The sequence below is a fragment of the Pongo abelii genome, chromosome 6, assembly GCF_028885655.2.
Source record: "Pongo abelii isolate AG06213 chromosome 6, NHGRI_mPonAbe1-v2.0_pri, whole genome shotgun sequence".
Classification (NCBI taxonomy): domain Eukaryota; kingdom Metazoa; phylum Chordata; class Mammalia; order Primates; family Hominidae; genus Pongo; species Pongo abelii.
In genome coordinates this window covers 60658599-60664644 of record NC_071991.2, presented here as the reverse complement: position 1 = coordinate 60664644, position 6046 = coordinate 60658599, and the positions used below count along the sequence as shown (strand labels likewise).

Sequence of the window (6046 nt, the reverse complement as noted above, 5' to 3'; positions counted from 1 at the left end):
CATGGCTGAGCCACATGGCTCCTAAATGAGAACAGATATCACTTGCTCTTGTGACCATTACTGGCCTCTGCCATATTGCAGCTTCACCACGGTGGCTGGTAACTGTGCCAAAGATCTGTGAATGTCACCATCTGAGTTGGGGCACACATTCCTCTTTGCAATCACACCGGCCTCTGATGCATTCAACCCCTATAATGCCTCTCCTGCTGGTCAGTCTATTGTGAAATAAAAGAGAAAATTTCTCCTTTCTGTGGTTATGCTTTGTGGGGAGGGGGTCGGAAAGAGGGGATGGTGTCCCACAGCAGGGTGGCCCGGGCAGAGATATCACAGAGTTTAGTATCACTGTTCTATTGTTTGCACACCTAGCCATTTTGTCCTCGGGGAGCACGCCCACCAGAGTGAGTGGATCAGAAATTTCAAGTAATGACTACCATGACTAGTTGCTGCCCTCCAACACTTAGAACTTGTTGCATAGTCTGGATATTTATGACAAATTCTTTCTTCCATCAGGTGGCTTGCTCTCAGGAGAACTTCAGTCACTCATTTTGATTTGGCTTGTTTAAGATATCCCAGAGTCTGACACATGACATATATCTGAATGCCACTTGTGGAAACCCTTTGAGTCCTTTTCCTAGCAGTTTCTAAAGTCGCCTTGCATCAACAGGACTAAATGGATACCAGAAATTTGTGGTGAAGTGGAATCTCCTGGTTCCATTTACCAGCTGTATCTCAGTTACAGACCAAACAAGACACAAATTGATCCTTACACAGTGAAAAGTTTGAAGGCTACAGACCAGATGGGAAGTGGAATTTAAGATGCTTTTTTCCTCTAGTTTCTTATTTTCATTTTCTAAGTTTTTTCTCAGAAACCATAGTAACTCGTACAAAATGTTCATAAAAATAAATAAGCACTACTATGATGAAAAAAAACAAAAAGAATAGGGTGGGTGTTGTAAGGGATTTGGGAAACAAGCATTCTCATATAACTTGGAAGGGAGTGAATTGCCTTTGAAGGTCATTTGGCAAGATCCATCAAAACTTTGCTATATTCTATGCCCATCAATCTATCCCACAGGTATATTTTCTTAAAGCTATGCAAGGCAGCATAAGTTGTAGTAGCAAAAAACCACAAATATCCTAAAACTTCATCACCAGGGGAATGATTAGGTACATTCTGGTATATTCATATCAAGGATGTGGCACTAAATATGAGAAACAGATTTCTGTCTTGGTCCGTTTTCTGGTGCTTATAACAGAATATCGGAAACTGGGTAATTTACAAGGAAAAGGAATTTAATTCTTATGGAGGCTGAGAAGAGCATGATTAGAGGAACACTTCTGATGGGGAACTTCTTGCGGATAGGGACTCTGCAGAATCCAGAGGTAGCGCTACCTCAGGTCTCTCCTCCTCTTCTCTTCTCTAACCAACCCCACCCTCTGTCTTATGGTGCTGATCTTCCTCTTCTTATAAAACCACCAGTCCCACTCTCTTGATAACCCATTAACCCATTAATCCATGCATGGATTAATTCATTCATGTGGGCTCCACCCACTGCTAGACTTACTTTCTGCCTTTTACTTCAAAACACCCTTTACTTCCCCTTTCCTAAAATTCATTAGAATTATCATTAATTGACAGTTGTCTCTCTGCTATTGCACTATAAGTTCAATGATAAAAGGGGTCTTTTGCAAATATAGCCCTGCCCCACATAAAGACATTTTGGTCAATGACAGACTGCATATATGACAGTCTATAAGATTATAATGGAACGTTTCTATCATATTTTTACTGTACTTTTTCTACATTTAGAGAGGTTTATTTTTTTCCAAATTTTATTTTAGGCTCAGGAGGTACACATGCAAGTTTTCTTACACAGGTAAATTGTGTGTCATGGGAGTTTGGTATACAAATGATTTCATCACCCAGGTAATGAGCATAGCTCACAATAGGTAGATTTTTTAATCCTCCCCCTCCTCCCACCCTTCACCCTCAAGTAGGCCCTCGTGTCTATTGTTTCCATCTTTGTGTTCATGTGTACTCAATGTTTAGCTCCCACTTATAAGAGAGAACATGCAGTATTTGTTTTTTTCATCCTGAATTAATTCACTTATGATCTAGGTATAGAATCATATTATCTGCAAAGAAAGACAGTTTGACTTCCTCTCCTCATATTTGGATGCCTTTTATTTCTTCCTTTCTTTTGCTTGATTGCTTTGGCCAGAACTTCCATATTTCTTTCTTTCTTTTGCTTGATTGCTTTGGCCAGGACTTCCAGTGCTATGTTGAACAGGAGCAGTGAAAGTGAGCACTCTTGTCTTATTCCAGTTCTTAAGGGGAATGCTTCCAGATTTCACTTTGAGTATGATGTTGGTTGTGTGTTTGTCATAGATGGCCCTATTTTCAGATATGTTCCTTCAATGCATAGTTTGTTGAGGGTTTTTAACATGAAGGTGTGTTGAATTTTATCAAAAGCCTTTTCTGTGTCTATTGAGATGATCATGAGGTTTTTTATTTTAGTTCTGCTTGTGTGATGAATCACATTTATGGATTTGTGTATGTTGAACCAAACTTGCATCCCAGGGATAAAGCCTATTTAATTATGATGAATTAGCTTTTCAATGTGCTGCTGGATCTGGTTTGCCAGTATTTTGTTGAGGATTTTTGGATCTATGTTCATCAAGGATACTGGCCTGAAGTTTTTTTGTTTTTGTTGTGTCTCTGCCAGGTTTGGTATTGGAATGATGCTGGCCTCATTGAATGAGTTGAGGAGGAGTCCTTCCTTGTCAATTTTTTGGAACCATTTCAGTAGGATTGGTACTCGCTCTTCTTTATATATGTGGTACAATTCAGCTGTGAATCTGTCTGGTCCAGGGCTTTTTCTAGTTGGTAGATATTTTATTGCTGATTTAATTTTGTAACTTGATATTGTTCTGCTCAGGATTTCAATTTCTTCCTGGTTCAATCTTGAGAGGTTTTATGTTTTCAGGAATTTATCAATTTATCTTAGGATTTCTAGTTTTTGTGCATGGAGGTGTTTGTAGTAGTCTCTGAGGGTTTTTTTGTATTTCTGTGGGGTTTGTGGAAATGTCCCCTTGGTCATTTCTGATTGTGTTTATTTGCATCTTCTATCTTTTTTTCTTTATTAGTTTAGCCAGCAATCTATCAATCTTATTTATTCTTTTAAAAAAACAGCTTTTAGTTTTGTTGACCTTTTGTATGGTTTTTTTGTGTCTCAATTTCATTCAGTGCAGTTCTGATTTTATTCCTTTTTTTTGCTAGCTTTGAGATTCATTTGCTCTTGTTTTTCTAGTTCCTGTAGGTGTGATGTTAGGTTATTAATTTGAGATCTTTCAAACTTTTTGATGTGGGTGTTTAGCACCATAAACTTTCCTCCTAACACTGCTTTAGTTGTGTCTCAGAGATTCTCATATACTGTATCTTCTTTTCTATTAGTTTCAAAGAATTTCTTGATTTCTGCCTTAATTTCATTGTTGACCCAAAATTCATTCAGGAGCAGATTGTTTAATTTTCATGTAACTGTATGGTTTTGAGAGATCTTCCTGGTATTGATTTCTATTTTTATTGTGCTGTGGTCCAAGAGTGTGGTTGGTATGATTTTGTTTTTTTTGAGTTGTTGAAAATTGCCTTAAGGCTGAGTATATGGTCAATTTTAGAGTATATGCCAGGTGCAGATGAGAAGAATGTACAGTCTATTGTTGGGTGGAGTGTGCTGAAGATATCTGCTAGGTCTATTTGGTCAAGTGTTGGGTTTAGGTCCCAAATATCTTTGTTAGTTTTCTGCCTTGATGATCTGTCTAATACTGTGAGTGGGGTGTTGAAGTCTCCCTCTATTATTTTGTGGTTATCTAAGTCTCTTCACAGGTCTCTAAGAACTTGTTTTATGAATCTGGGTGCTCCAGTGTTGGGTGCATATATATTTAGGATGGTTAAGACTTCTAATTGAATTGAACCTTTTATCATTACGTAATGCCCTTCTTTGTCCTTTTTGATTGCTGTTGGTTTAAAGTCTGTTTTTTCTTAATACATCTTGAATACAATACAAACATAGATAGACAAGCAAATGGAAAACAACAAAGAGCAGGAGTTGCTATTCTTATATCATTATATAATATTATATTTTTCACTGTAAACTCATTTGCACTCATCCCATGTTTCCTGCGCTCAGGCCGACAGTCCCCAAAATACCAGGCCCCTTTAAGAAATCTGACACTTGCTATTATTTTCTCCCTTCCTTTTCCTCCTTCATCTCACAAACTCCTTTTTTTCTAGGAAAGTTTCCAGCTCAGTGACACTTCCTCAGTGATGCTGTCTTCAGGGCTCCTGTTTTGTTTTCATTATCTGTTAGCACTTTCCAGATGTTATTGTCAGATCGATCGATAGGTATGTAGATTTTTTTTTTTTAATACGCATACTTTCCTTACTAAAAGATAAGCTTCTCCAAATGGGAAAATCATGACTTGAATTCTTTGTATTTCAAAATCTAAAGCCATGCCAGGTACCTAATGAATACCTCCTAAATGTTTGCTATTGAAAAAATAAGTGACCTTTTTAAATATGAAAGTCTAACCTCCTAGAATTAAGGAATTAGCATCACACCTAATCTATTTATAAATCTGGAGTTTCTTTTTAAATAAATGCCCATTGAAAACAAAAATCTGCAGGGCAGGAAGATGTTGAGGTCCTATATGATTAAAATAAGGTTGCAAGCTAAATGGATGCTTTGAAATGTGAATATCTTGAGTAGATGATCAGTCTTAGTCATGACTTTAAAGAATTATTCTGCATTAAACCTTAAAAATCATTTTCCATTTCAACTAATTTTCCAACTTTTCTTTATATGAGGAAAAGATACAAATGACTGGATTTTATTGGCATTTTTCAGTTCTAATTATATATCTTATTTTAAAAAGAAGCAAATGATCACAGCGTTGGTTAAAGGTCATATATTCTGTGATCTTTTTTTAATATTAGGACTTCTATTCTTGTCTTGTTCTTTTACTGTAGCTCAGATATGAAAAAAGGGTAAGTAAGGAAAGAAGCAAAATCTGATTGACAGCAAACGCTAATGGTAACCAACTCTTCCCAAAGAGACTACAGTGGAGTGTGAATAATGATATAAATCATAATAGAATGCAAAAATAAGTTTTTTTCCACATATAGCATGTGCTGCATGATTTTATGAATGCAGGAGGCATATGGATGATTGATGGATATAGTGTTGTATGGATAAAAGTGGTGTGTCTCAGAGTCACTTCTGCCTTTAGCGAATGACAATGGAGCTTTTGTAATACTAATAATGTTGAAACCTGGCGAATGCAATGATACAGATAAATGACAATATATTCCTAAAATTTCCATGGACAGTTGTGAGTTCAAATATTTTATTCTATTGTCCAATGAATCTATTTTTATGCCATATGCCCCAACATTTATTTCTAAAAACATTTACTACTGGAATTGCAGTCTAACTGTTAGGAAGAATATTGTTTTGTTTGGGAAGATAAGATTAAATCTGTCTATTAAGTCTTCAGAATAAGCTGTAAATGAATTTTTCTGTAATAAAGACTTACTTGCATCGAAAAAACGGGCAATCTACAAATGATTGTTGCTCCTCATCAAGATGGATACATAAGGAGATATAGACAGATATGTGCTCACTTCGGCAGCACATATAGTAAAATTGGAATGATACAGAGAAGATTAGCATGGCCCCCACACAAGGATGACACACAAATTTGTGAAGCATTCCATATTTTTCAAAACAGCATGGTACTGGTACCAAAACAGAGATATAAACCAATAGAACAGAACAGAGCCCTCAGAAATAATACCGCACATCTACAACCATCTGATCTTTGACAAACCTGACAAAAACAAGAAATGAGGAAAGGATTCCCTATTTAATAAATGGTGCTGGGAAAACTGGCTAGCCATATGTAGAAAGCTGAAACTGGATCCCTTCCTTATACCTTTTACAAAAATTAATTCAAAATGGATTAAAGACTTAAATGTTAGACCTAAAAC

At 36.4% G+C, this 6046-nt stretch overlaps 1 non-coding gene across 1 annotated transcript; it reads left to right on the top strand.

Annotated features, from left to right (window-relative positions):
* Positions 1-5672: 5672 nt before the first annotated feature.
* LOC112134550 (U6 spliceosomal RNA) lies at positions 5673-5779 on the top strand. Its single transcript, XR_002915951.1, has one exon. It is a non-coding gene; the product is annotated as a U6 spliceosomal RNA (small nuclear RNA).
* The last annotated feature ends 267 nt before the right edge of the window (positions 5780-6046 follow it).